This window comes from Giraffa tippelskirchi, chromosome 1 (genome assembly GCF_054371585.1).
Source record: "Giraffa tippelskirchi isolate mGirTip1 chromosome 1, T2T-mGirTip1v1.2.pri, whole genome shotgun sequence".
NCBI classification, from domain to species: Eukaryota; Metazoa; Chordata; class Mammalia; order Artiodactyla; family Giraffidae; genus Giraffa; species Giraffa tippelskirchi.
The window spans coordinates 71,572,284-71,586,058 of NC_137275.1; positions in this window are offsets into that span (position 1 = coordinate 71,572,284).

A 13,775-nucleotide genomic window follows, 5' to 3' on the forward strand; every position below is an offset into this window, starting at 1 on the left:
ATTCTTGCCTGGAGAATCCCATGGATAGAGGAGCCTGGCAGGCTACAGTCCATGGAGTCGCAGAGTTGGACATGATTGAGCAACTAACCCTTTCACACACACTCAACTTTCTTGTCTTTGACATCATACTCAGGTAGGTAGCAGAGTGGATAAGTGTTTCATCTGGACACAGTAAGGCCCAATCATCCATCATTCCAACAAGGAAATCTTCCTGGACACCTACACAGATTTCACTAGTTATTGGCCAGATTGATCACATGCTTATTCCTAATCAGTCCCTGGATGAGAAGTTGGATTAGCATAATTGAATTGACTAGTTACTTAGGATGGGCTGGATGTAGGAGAATCAATAGTATTTGAGAGTGCCACTTCAGTTTCTTTCCCACTAATACTAGGTATTGTAAACTTCCATTTCTATTGGTTTCTCATCAAAAAATATCTTTGGGTATAATATACACCATGAAAGAAGTGAAAGTGTTAGTTGCTCTGTAGTGTTGGACTCTTTGCAACCCCATGGACTATAGACCACCAGGCTCCTCTGTCCATGGGATTCTCCAAGCAAGAATACTGGAGTGGGTAGCCATTCCCTTCTATAGGGGGATCTTTCTGTACCAGGGGTCAAACTTGCATCTCTCTCATTGCAAGTAGATTCTTTACAGTCTGAACCATGAATATATACCATGGTTCTGCACAAATACTGTTGACTAATTAAAAGAATGAATGAATTAATTAATTAATAAACTGAACTTCTCGAGTCTTTAGTTCAATTGGGCTATACTCTACCAGGTTGAACACTAATAGCTTGAGAGAAGAGATCAACTGTCTTAAATACAAAGAGGATATTATATGCAAAGAAAGGATATTGAGAAATAATACTGCTCAAGAGCTCAATCATTATTTGGAGGAATCTATAACCTGACTGTAAATTAAAACGTGAAAATAAGGGTAGAGAGAAGTGAAATTTAAGCTCTCAATGGGGGTAATCCTTCAGCAAAAATGGCCTCACACTATTTTTCTTGGATAATTTTGAGCCCCATTGTATTATCTGAAGGAGGCCTATTGAACAGTGATTGACTGGTGTTGACCTAGTGTTATACTCATTTTGCACAAAAACTTCTCTGCTATAATGCTTGGTAAAGTTATACATTGAAGTCAATTGTGATTCTGAAACCAAATGAAATCATTCACCCTTTCCTCAAAGGTTTTAGTATGACATGTTCTATTATATTATAATTTTGAAAAGAGTCACTTCTCCTGATGGCTAATTATTAACTTTCAAATGGATGCTGTACAAATTGCAATCAAATAGCTTTACTTATTCAATACTTACGTTGTCAGGAAATATAATTCCACTTTAAAGGTTTTTGTGGTTTTACTGACACCCAGATTTCTTTGTTCTGGTTTTGGTCTCCTCTCTTGCTGCCTCTGGGCAAACTGGAATACTATGTTATTGAGCTTCATGCTTTCAAATTCCTTGATGTGCATCAGTGCACAGAATAAACATTCAGGTGATTTCCAAGCTTTTTCTTTCCTTTTTTTTTTTTTTTTTTTTACTTTTGTCTAAATGTTGTAGAGATGCTATGCCCAGCAAGGGTGTTTAAACAAGTGCACCCAAATATTACATGCGGAAGGTTATACTGCATATTCACATTTTGTTTCCCAATTTTAACTTGACTACTCTTCACATATGGCTCTAAAATTTGAATTTGTGTTTAGAATGTTTAGAATCTTTGTTTCCAATATTCATGCATATATGCTAATATGCTAAAAGTGATAGTATGTCTTCATTAATCTATCCCTTCAGGAGGTTTGGTTAGATGTTTTTTCTTCCAGCTTCTTTAACACTTTGCCCTTCTCTGTCTGCATCACTCATCACATTATATTGCCTGTGTCTACATTATACATAAAATTATCAGCTCCTTACTAGCAAAGTCAGTCTGTTTTTGTGTTACCAGTCCATCATTTCCTGGGTTTAAGTTCTCAATAATTCATAATAAATGGTAGACTAAATTAATGAAAGAAGAGAAAACATCTATTTGATATTTGCTTCCCCTTAAAACAGTAAATTATTTTGTCATTTATTGGGGAAAATATATAAAAGATATGTCTTAAACATCCTATTACTAGATTCTCGAACTGAAAAGCAAAATGATTGAAACACCTTAAAGAGAAGAACAAAACAGAAAGTTGAAGCCATGTCAAACCATGCTGAAAATTCTATCCAATAGTGCACAAAGTATAATTTTTAGTCCACTTATGCACCAGTGATCTAAATCTTTCAAGTCCCAATGAGTTACATCCTGAAAATCATGACATAATCAATGATTCTGAAGACTTAAGGACTTTGTTTTCTAGGAATCTTGAAACACTTGAGATAGGTGGCTTCTTGGACATCAGCTAGTTTTGCCTTTTATTTTAGATTAAAAGAAGCAAAATTCCAGAGATAGGATGTGATTTACAAAGATTAGCTCCTAGACACAGAGAGAGGAATTCAGATGCTAAGTAGTCAAATCAGCACAGAATACCCAGTGATTGGAGAGATAAGAAATTTCCTGGGCAAAATAGGATAAGCAAATACTGTGTTTCCAGATCACTAAAAAAGTTTCTTAAGGCAGATGCTGCTGCTGATTTTTTATGCTAGGGAGTGGTCCTCAAGGAGCATATAACTGTCTAGAGACATTTTTGATTCATCACATTGGGGATGTGTGAGAAGTCCCACTAGCATCTAGGGAGTAAAAGCTGGGGATGCTTCTAAACATCCTTTGTTGTTATTGTTCAGTGGCCCAGTCATGTCCAACTCTGCTACCCCATGGACTGCAGCACGCCAGGCCTCCCTCTCCCTCATCATCTCCCAAAGTTTGCCCAAATTCATGTTCATTAGATCCGTGATGCTATCCAGCCATCTCATCCTCTGACACCCTCTTCTCCTTCTGCCCTTGATCTTTCCCACCATCAGGGTCTTTTCCAGTGAGTCGTCTGTGTGCATCAGATTACCAAAATACTGGAGCTTCAGCATCAGTCCTTCCAGTGAATATGCAGGGTTGATCTCCCTCAAGATTGACTGGTTTGATCTCCATGCTGTCCAAGGGACTTTCAGGAGTCTTCTCCAGCACCACAGTTCGAAGGCATCAATTCTTTGGTGTTCTGCCTTCTTTACAGTCCAGCTCTCAAGTGACCACTTGGAAGACCATAGCCTTGACTATACAGACCTTTGTTGGCAGAGTAATGTCTCTGCTTTTCAACACACTGTCTAGGTTTGTCATTGCTTTCCTGCCAAGAAGCAATCATCTTCTGATTTCATTACTGCAGTCACCATCCACAGTGATTTTGGAGCCCAAGAAGAAGAAATCTGTCACTACTTCTACCTTCTAAACATCCTAAAATGCACCAAATTGTTAACAGTGACAAGGTTGGGAAACCCTGCTCTAGAATATAGCTCAGATCACAAAGACTAAGTTATGATAGATGTTGCTAGAATCCTTCTTTAAACTGTATACAATTGCACATACATGCACATGTAAAGCCACTCCAGTATTCTTGCCTGGAGAATCCCATGGACAGAGGAGCCTGGTGGGCTGTACAGTCCATAGGGTAGCAGAGTTGGACATGACTGGAGCAACTTAGCCTGCATGCATGCACACATGTAAACTCATCTGCAGCATGGCAGGGCTGTATCCAGAGGAACTGCCTATGAGGTCGGCATCCACGTATGAAAAAATTGCTCAGCTTCTCAGTGTCCACATGGGAATGCTATGAGGCCATATTCCTATAGACATACTTTAATACAAAGGAGAGCCTAGATCTGAAATAACATACAAACTCAGAACTAGGAAATCAGCCAGAAATCAAGATTGCATTTGCAGTTCCTGCTCCAGGAATGTTGTGCTCCTTCATTTTCCCATGGCTCCTCCTTGGAATGCCACCTCAAATATCACTTGACAACCTTTCTTGACCACCCAATTTAATTTTCCTTTGCCATCTTCAGTCATTTTCTATCACACTTCTGTTTTCAGTACCTGAAGTAATCACTTTTGCTTATTTAATTGTTAAATGTTTTTCCCCTATCAATTCTATCAGGGTGCTAGTGGTAAAGAATCCTCCTGTTGATGAAAGAGACATAAGAGACACAGGTTTGATCCCTGGGTCAGGAAGATCCCCTGGAAAAGGGCACAGCAACTCACTCCAATATTCTTGCCTGGAGAATCCCATCAACAGAGGAGCTTGGATAATTGCAGTCTATAGGGTAGCAGAGAGTTGGACATGACTAAAGCAACTTAGCACACATGCATACAACTTAGGAATTACCTGAGATCATGCAAGGAAAAACATGTAAGACTTCAACTAAGGCAGTCATAGAAACACCAAGGAAATATGATCAGGAGGTATTGGGAAGGTAAAATTTCAACAAGATTTCAACCAATTGGAAGTTGGAGATAAGGGGCGGGGGGCAGTTTATGCTAATTTATTGTCTTTGAAGGTTGGAACTCATCGAAACATTTATTGTAAGCTTCCGCTGTGCTAGAGGCTGTTGTAGGTGGTGAGAATATTGGGTAAACATGGCGGACAAAAAGTGCTGCTCTTCTTGAGATTATATTTAGGCCAATTTTCTTGTCACGCTTGTGTCCAGCATGCAGACTTGATACCATTAACTATGATTGGAACAACAAGGAGGAAGAGAATGTGTGAGGAAAGAAGAAAATGAGTTCAATTATGGGGTTGATAAAGCTGGGACACAGATTCTGGTGAAGATGCACAGTTGGCAGATGGGTGGAAGAGTCTGGTGCTCAGGGAGCACTCTGGGCTGGTTTTACTGGTGGTCCTGTGATATTGAAAACTGTGGGAAAAGCAACAATCAGTGAAGATAATCTGATAAAGCCATGATGCTCTTTACCTGCCACGTAAGTAGGTGTCGGAAATGGATGGCATTTGTTTAGTTTATCCAGGAGTATCTTAAGCAGAGCAACTTTCATCTCAGACCCTAAGCAAGAAGTGATTTATTCCTTTTAGAGTGCTTTGAAATTTTCCCTTTTCTTTGATAGACCTAAGGAGGAGAAGGTGAAAATAAGCAGGACCATGTAAGGATAAGCTCCATTCATCATGCCAAGACACAATCTCTTTCTTCAGAGTACACACCCCTTCAAGCTTCTGGCTCAAGTCAAGGAGTTTTTCAGGAGTCCATGAATGAGGCAGCCAAGTAAGGTCAGTTGCTAGGAGATGGATCTACTCACTTCAGCTGAAGATTCTCATGTGAAAATATGGGTGTGGTGAGAGGAGGACCTTTCATTTGTTCTCAAGAGATGTTGGAAATCACTCAAATCTTTCTTGCAAATTCCTTCATTCCAGAAACTATTCTAGGTGGTGAGAATATAACAGTGAACACAACAGGCAAAAGATACTACCCTTATTGCAATTATATTCATGTGGAGAAAGTAGATAAGAAATCGTTGAATCAAGAAACACATCAGATACTGAGAATTGAAGAGGGATCAGGGGCTCAATTTTAAGTAGACAGTCTGGGAAGACTTTACTGAGAATGTAACATTTGAGAGATAGGTAAAGGAAGGAACCTCTATATGGGTAGAGCAGGAAATAGCCAGTGGCATGGTCCTACATTAGAGATTCAGCTCTTGACTATGTTTTAAAGGCAGAGCCATGAGGATTGGCTGTGAAATTAGATGTAGAGTATGTCAGAAAGAAAGGAAATAAAAGTGTCTCCAAGGTTTTGGTCTGGAGCTCTCCAAAGCTGAGACAGGGAAGGCATATGAAAAAAGGAGGTGAGAAATTCTCCAGTGGCCCAATGGTTAGGATTCCATGTTCTCACTGCCGAGAGCCCCCCTGGTCAGGGAACTAAGATCCTACAAGTCGTGTGGTGTGGGCAAAAAAAAAAGAATTCAGTAAGGAAGATAGTTTGGGATAGGTTAATTTCAAGATGATAAGATGGAGCCCAAACCTTTGCACTTTCTTAGTGGTATCAAATGACTTCTTCCTTCTTCCTTGTTCGTGGCTGTTACCTACTTTGCTTGAACATCCTCCCAGTTTTTGGACTTGAGTGAATCAACAAGTCATGTTGATTCAAACATGATTCACACAAACACTAAGATAAGAATACTCTAAGATACCACCAAAATCCAGAAGTTAGAGCAAAGTGTCCAGAGAAAGCCAGGCAGATTTCTCTCTCCATTAGGCTACTCCATGACGTAATTCTTTCTTGTAACTTTCCCTAGACATAGAATAAAAAAGCCTCCTACAGAGTTGGTTGTGTCTCTCTGTAGTATATTGTTATGAGGTAGTGAAGAAATACTTCATCTTTCTCTCTTCTATTACTTCCTTTTACTTTCATCATCACTGTCCCAGGCTTGCATTTTAATTCTTGCACATAATCTTCTTTCTACATTACCTAGACTAGAACAGTTGCATGAAGGACTTCCAAGTGGAGCTGACCAATAGGGAATTAGACCAGAGACTGATTATGGGGCTAGTGGTGTTGGGAGAATTAAACTAGGAATATACATTTGGGAGTCAAGGGCTTCCCTGGTAACTCAGGTGGTAAAGAGTCTGCCTTCAATGTGGGCGACCAGTGTTGGATCCCTGGGTTAGGAAGATCCTTTGGAGAAGGAAATGACAACCCACTCAAGTGTTCCTGCTTAGAGAATCTCATGGACAGAGAAGCCTGGCAGGCTATAGTCCATGAGGTCACAAAGAGTCAGACAGGACTGAATGACTAACACTTTCATTTTCACTTTCTGGACACAGATGATATTCAAAACTTTGGAAATGAATGGCCTCCACAAAGAAATGATTGTAGACAGAGATGAGGAGAGTTCCAAAGTGAAAATCTCAGGCACATCTGTATTTAGAGGTCAGAAAAGGACTCTGAGAAGCAACAGCTAATAGAGGAGGAGAACTTGAGGGTGTATTGTGGAAGCCAAATGAAGAGTGAGTCAAAGAAGTGTCAAGTGATTTGAATATTCATGTGAAATATCCCTATTTTTAATATTAAGAAGAAAGTCAAACTTGTAAAAAACGCACAGAGACCATCAGAACACATATAAAGATAATTTGGTCTTCATATACTTTTTTGCAAAATGTAGTCTGGTGGGAAGGTTTATGATATATAGCCTTCCTCCTGTTCTTTTCCAGCAGTGCCAAGGCCATATCTTACTATGTACTCCAAAGTATATTTCTCAGTTACAGGTTTTCCCACCTGGATCTGAGCTTAATAGTGATAGTAAACAGTAATATGGTACTTACTTTGTGACAGGCATTGTTTTCATCTATCTGTCTACCTATCTATCTATCATCTGTCACATACACAAACACATAGTCACGCATGATAGATAATTTCTGTTATTATCTCCAGTAAAATTCAAGATAATTGAATTACTGAGTGTGTAATTAAATTGCCAAACATTTTACAGTGAGCATAAAGCAGAACGGGATTTGGACCCAAGTTGTATGTGGCTCTATGGTCCATGCTCATAAGCTCCAATACTATCTCAGGAATTGTGGGCTGGATGTCTGAGTATATGAGCTGCAAGGATTAGATTAGGCATCATCATTTCACCTATATAGGCCCTCCCTTTTCCTGTACTGATTCAGGGCCCTGGTGACCCATGTTCCTCAAACGCCTGGGGAGGGGCATATTGGATTACACAAGGAATGTGGTGTTTGAAAACATCTTTCAGGGAATTCTAATACACCTTGCCCTGCTCTCACTTCAACTCAGGGAAAATCACCACATTACATGGCTTGTATGGATATCTCTCATAGGGATGGTAAAGTCATTAAATTGAAGTTTACAGAGTATTAAATGTCAGTGGTGTGCTAGGTTCATATCACAAACTTCAAAATGCTCAGCTTGTGGGTGGCTTTCTTATTTATTTGAAGGTTTGCCTGACAAATATGTTTTGCATAAAATATCTAATTTTCAATATTAAGTTTTGTTCTTCTGGCTAGGTCAAACTATGTGACCCTTAAGAATTGCTCTCATATTTGGCAAAAAGAGTCAGCATGATTACTGATAATTGTTGCTTTTTTCAATTCCCCCCACTTCCCCGTCTTCTGTGGAAAGAACACTCTGCTTATCTTACTTTCACTTTAAGAATTATAAGAGAACAAAACTAAGATCTATGCCTGATGATCAACCTGTTCATAATATTCCTTGAGTAGTTTCCCAATGATGATAGACATGAACCTAGAAAAATATAAATTTTGGAATCTAATCAAATCACTTTTTCTTCCTATATTCATGTTCATTTTCTCCTGATATATCCCCTATATATCTGTTTTTGTCATCTTTTCCTCAAAATGATACATTTATACTTAAAGTAGTATGGAATTGTAAAATAGCAATCATCCAGTACAATTAACAGCAAATGAAGATTTATAGCATGGCCTATTTGAAAGAAATCAGTGGTCCCAGTACCCTGGAGAGAGGTTCTACCTCACACAGGACCCACCTCTACAACTGTCCCTGATATGTTTTGTTTTCTATTCTCAACGGAAATTCTAATGTTGGCTAGACCAAGAGGCCTAAGGCTTACCAAAGAGCTATGATGTTTGGGCAAATGTTCAGCCAATCTTTGGCTTCAATATCTGAATGATATCATTTCTGTCAACTAAAAATTATTCCCCTGCTCCCCTCCCCTGAATCTGTTGTTCCACTATTCATTTAAAACTTCAAGTAAAAACAAGTCTCATGAATGAAATATAAAATAATTTAGCTACCTTTGTCCTCTAAATTTATAACAATGGAAAAACCAAGGAAAAAAGCAACAGAATGCATTGTTTTATGGATAAGAAAAACAAACACAACAGAATCAGAAATGAAACAGCATTTTCAAATTGACTGAGTGATCTGAATCTTAAACAGTTAAGTCCCACTTTTTGTTTGCCTTGTCTTCTATCCAGCTGAAGAAACAGGAACTGGGGGTGCAGAAACACCCAGCAATAACCTGTTATTTGGATAATAATAAAGACGAATGTGGCATGAAGGTCTCATAATGCAGGCGGATAACATTGTTAGAGAGAGAACCTCAACTGGTCATTCCATGTTCTGCCAGTAACAATCCAGGGTGAGATAGTGAAATCTGTTATTGTTGATTTCATATGAAGACTTTTTCCTTAATGGTGTAACACAGGTCAGCATAGTAACTACTGATATTTTCCTGGATATCATCTTATGCTCTGAAAGTTGTCTCATTAAATTTATATCAAATGGAAAGTGGGGATGCAGTTAGAAAACCAGTGTTGTGACTCTGAAATTATAATATTTCATTTTTATAGCTTTGGCCTGGTAATCACTAGAAGCAAATCTTTCCCCAGAGATAAGATTTTTTTTCATCAGCATTATCCTAGAGGGAACAGTAAATAGAAACCTTCTTGTGTGTGAACATTTCCGAGAATTGTTCATGGAACAACTTGCAGGTCATTCCCCCATGCAGAAAGTACGGAAGCCCTCCAAAAAACCATCTCCTCCAAACCTGGCACTGGGACAGAATTTTAAGTCTGTATTCTAACTGGCCTCCATACTACTTTTCTACATCTATTCAGAATAATCTACCTTACATGCAAATCACTCTGTCACTTTCATTCAGGTTTCTTTTTTCTTTTCATTTTTTTTTTTTTAGTTTTAACCTAATTTTATTTCTGATTAATTAATTAATTAACTTTTTAGCAAATATTTGAGTATAGTTGATTATCAATATTGTGTTAGTTTCAGATGTGCAGAAAAATAATTTGGTTATACATATACATTTATCTTTTTTCTTTCCAGTTTTTCCCCATTTAGGTTTTGCTATATAATAACGATCCTTTCCCCCTCCCCTCCCCTCCAATAACCATAAATTTGTTCTCAGTCTCTGTTTCTCTTTTCTAAATAAGTTGATTTATATCATTTATTTTTAGATTTCACATATGAGCATATTATCATACTGTATTTTTCTTTCTTTCTTTGATTTGCTTTACCCAGTATTACAGTCTCTAGGCCCATCCACATTGCTGCAAGTGGCATTATTTCCTTCTTTTTAAAGGCCAATCAAAAAGGGGCAGAACACCTAAGCAGACATTTCTCCAAAGAAGGCATATAGATGGCCAAGAGGCACATGAAAAGATGCTAATTAGAAAAATGCAAATCAAAACTACAATGAGGCATCACCTCACACCAGTCAGGATGGCCTGCATCAGAAAATCTACGAACAATAAATGCTGGAGAGGGTGTGGAGACAAAGGAACATTCCTACACTGTTGGTAGGAATGTAAATTGGTACAGCTGCTATGGAGGACAGGATGGAGGTTCCTTAAAAAACTAAAAGTAGAACTACCATATTACCCTGCAATCCCAATCTTTAGCATATATCCAGAAAAAATATTATCCAAAAGGGTACCTGCACCCCAGTGTTCACTGTGGTGCTGCTCACGATAGCCAGACCATGGAGGCAACTGACATGCCCATAGACAGAGGACTGAATAGAGAAGATGGGGTCCATATACACAATGGAATATTACTCAGTTATTCTAGTTATCTTATCTTTAAAAATGGTGATAACATTTGCACCTACCTACCAGAATTTGTCAATGGTACACTTAGCACATTCGACACCAGAGTGAATCATCTTGTGACAATATTATCAAATTATTTTCACTAATAACAATACAATAAAATAAATAAACAGGATGATAATATTCTTTCATTGCAATTTGTGTATATAGTTATACCAGCAAAATTAAAAACTAAAAGTTATTATATTACAAAAAAGATTCAGAATTTTAACTATATCTCTATTTTTTTGGATTAAAAAATGCATACCTATAATATTGTTCTCCTACAATGATGACCAATTGAATAACAATTAAATAGGAATAAGGGATTTTAATTAAACATGTTATTTTAATTCTAAAATACTTCAAGTCTGAACTAAATTTTGCACTTATTAGGCAAAAAGTACATCCTGTATTTTGCACTATTTGATTGTTTTAAATATTAAATTAAATAAAATTTGAAGTGACCATGTAAAATGACACAACTGGAGCCACTAAAAATCACAAGAATCTGCAATTACAGGATTTAAGAAAACAAATGATAGTTTTCAGAAAGTAGTGTTTTATCACTGACATTTTTTATAATTGCCAACTCATGGTGATAATCATAGCCAGTTTATAACTCTTTTAAAATACTCTATAGATAATGCATCTCTTTATTGTATATATCAAGTAGTGAACTGACCCCAGTGTTTTGCCTATTGTGTGCTACAACTTAGGAATTTAGGAGGGTTAAAGGATTAACACCTGAAGCAGTTAGAAGAGGGCCTGGCATATGGTAAATGATCAATAAATTTTATTTTAAATAACTTGATGCCTCCCTATATTTGCTCTACATACTATAAAATCAGAGTCTAATCTTACTGATATGTTTAAAACCAACCATAAACTGGTCACACAGCTTTCTTTCACTTAAAGTATAAAGTAAAAGATTCAAGAGCATAGAAATTGCATTGAAATTTATCATTCATTCACTGCCAGGTCTTTTTTGCTAATTTGTTGCTGGCAAGCCTTCTCCCCCATTTACATCCAACATCCAAGTGAGCATTGTCATTCTTTAAAGTACAGCTTAATTGCTGATTCTTTTTCTCAACTCTTTTCTGCTCAGCAAGAAGATTCACCATCTATTCAATCATACGTCCATCTATTCATCCATTTGTTTCGTCAACATCTATTATCAGAATGCTTGTTCTGCTTATGGTAATCTTCTAGAAATAAAGAATGAATAGGATCACAATTGCTGAAAAGGAAACTCTCCTGCACTGCCAGTGGGAAGGTAAATTGGTATGACCACTATGGAGAACAGTATGGAGTTTCCTTAAAAAACTAAAAATAGAGCTACCTTATGAAGCCTGTATCCACTCCTGAAGTCCCACTGCTGGGCATGTATCCAGAGAAAAACATTGGAGAAAAGAAAGAAGAAAGACTATTTTGGTTGTTAAAGACGTTGGTCACAGGATAATGATGACTTACCTAAACTAGGCCAGTGAGGGTGAATTTTCAAAGTTTAGGAAGTAAAATTGGCAGGATTTGGTGACTGGATATTAGTTGCTAGGGACCAGAAGTTCTCAAATAAGGTTTCTGAGAAGGCTCAAAACACCAGCAACTAAGAGGGATGAAACTGGAAGAGACGCCACCAGTCACCAGAATTGGTCATATGTCTGGGGAGCAGGTTTTGTGGAAAGATAATGTGTTCCCATTTGATATTTGGTGTGAGGAGTTTGTGACACATTAAGGTTGAGATGTCAAGAAAACATCATTTGAAATTCACCCCTAAAAATACAAGAGTGGAAGAGAATACTCAAAGAGAGAGAAGGGTGAGGAGAGATTTGGTTGAAGACAGAGCTCTGAATCATACCAAATTTCCAGAAAAGATAAAAGGGGAGATGTTGGCCAAAGAAATTGACTGAGAATGAGTGAGTGAAGAGGCAAAAGGGAACCTGGAAGAGAATGATTGTTGGGATGCTATTGTGCATTAATATTTACTAGAGCTCTATATGAATTTACTTGTTTCTTTTGCTAGAATTCAATTTTTTGAGGACAAGAACCTTGCTTTTGTCTGTCTTCTAGCGTAGTATTCAGCATTCAGTAGGTGCTTAGAACATGTGTGTTGAATCAAAAAAAAAAAAAATACAATGTTCTTTAACAGAGGTGATTTTCTACTAAATTTTTTTTCTGAAGTGGTGAAACATTTAAATAATCAGGACTGGTGAACTGGGACATAGCCAATGTTGTCTGGTGGCAGGAGCCTATGATGTGTCATTCTCATTCCAATAGTTTACATTCTTTGAAGTGATCTAAATTTGAGTAACACTGTGCTTGGGTTAAGAGCTCTTAAATAGACAGCAATTTGCAATTGTGCAGAAGAAAAGCAGTCCATGGAAGAAACCGTGTCAGTCATAATGAGCCAATGTAGATTCCAAGACATTATGACCAAATTAAAGAAAACATGTCAAATAAGCTGGAAATCAGAGGCCATAGGGAAAATGCTGTAATAGGAATCTTGCCGGAAAGAGCCTGTCCAATCTGTTTAGGCAGGAGGTATGTGCCAGGATAGAATGATTTATGTGGAAAATCTGAAAACCTGATCCGCACCCCATTGAAATTAGTGGATCATGGGAATAATATGTGATTATTATGTTCAAAGTCAAAGGGCTTGATTTACTATTCTCAATAGAATATCAAACAGGTAGTGAAGGAGATGAGAATATTCCTCCCAGAAAAAGCAATGCAAAGGCCAAAATTTCTCATAAAAGTGGAATGTATTTGGAAATAAATGGGTTTTCTGATACCTAGTTCATAATCAGTTTTGCATAATGAAAAAAGAACACGTTTTGAAGTCTTACTAACGTGGGTTCAAATCCCCATATAACCAAACACAAATTATATGACCTTGATTAAGTTATTTTTTTTTTAATAATTTTATTTATTTTAGTTGGGGGCTAATTACTTTACAATATTGTAGTAGTTTTTGCCATACATTGACATGAATCAGCCATGGGTTTACATGTGTTCCCCATCCTGAACCCCCCTCCCACCTCCCTCCCTATCCCATCCCTCTGGGTCATCCCATTGCCCCAGCCCTGAGCATTTGTCTCATGCATTGAACCTCAAATGGTGTTCTGTTTCACATATGATAATATATATGTTTCAATGCTATTCTCTCAGAACGTCCCACCCTCACCTTCTCCCTCAGAGTCCATAAGACTATTCTATGCATCTGTGTCTCTTATTCT